The sequence below is a fragment of the Corvus brachyrhynchos genome, unplaced genomic scaffold (assembly GCF_000691975.1).
Source record: "Corvus brachyrhynchos isolate BGI_N302 unplaced genomic scaffold, ASM69197v1 scaffold69, whole genome shotgun sequence".
Taxonomy (NCBI): domain Eukaryota; kingdom Metazoa; phylum Chordata; class Aves; order Passeriformes; family Corvidae; genus Corvus; species Corvus brachyrhynchos.
The window spans coordinates 4,518,908-4,519,201 of NW_008240228.1; the positions used below are offsets into that span (position 1 = coordinate 4,518,908).

The window sequence follows — 294 nt, forward strand, 5'->3', positions numbered from 1 at the left end:
TTTTCATGTCGCCCCTGATGAGTGTCCATTGGTGTTGCCTTCGCCTTCCCTCCTCCCCTCTCCCCGGCTTGCCCTGCCCATGTTTTGTATGTCTCTGTCCATCCAGGCTCCTGACGTTCAAGTTCGCAGGGACGTCACGTCCGCACTTGAACTTGCAGCTCAGGGGGGCTTTTGCCATTTTTTTCATCTCTCTCTCTCCTTCTCTCTCTCCCTCTCTCTCTCTCCCTCTCTCTCTTTTTTTTCCTTGCACAAAAAAAAAAAAAAAAAAAAAAAAAAAACCATAACTTCTCTCCC

The 294-nt window shown here is 48.3% G+C and overlaps 1 protein-coding gene and 1 long non-coding RNA gene across 2 annotated transcripts in view; one reads left to right on the plus strand and one right to left on the minus strand.

Annotated features, from left to right (window-relative positions):
- Positions 1 to 294, plus strand: part of BCL11A (B-cell CLL/lymphoma 11A) — a 128,950-nt gene that overhangs the window by 51,730 nt on the left and 76,926 nt on the right. The gene's annotated exons all lie outside the window — the stretch shown is intronic.
- Positions 1 to 294, minus strand: part of LOC108449373 — a 20,898-nt gene that overhangs the window by 17,509 nt on the left and 3,095 nt on the right. The gene's annotated exons all lie outside the window — the stretch shown is intronic.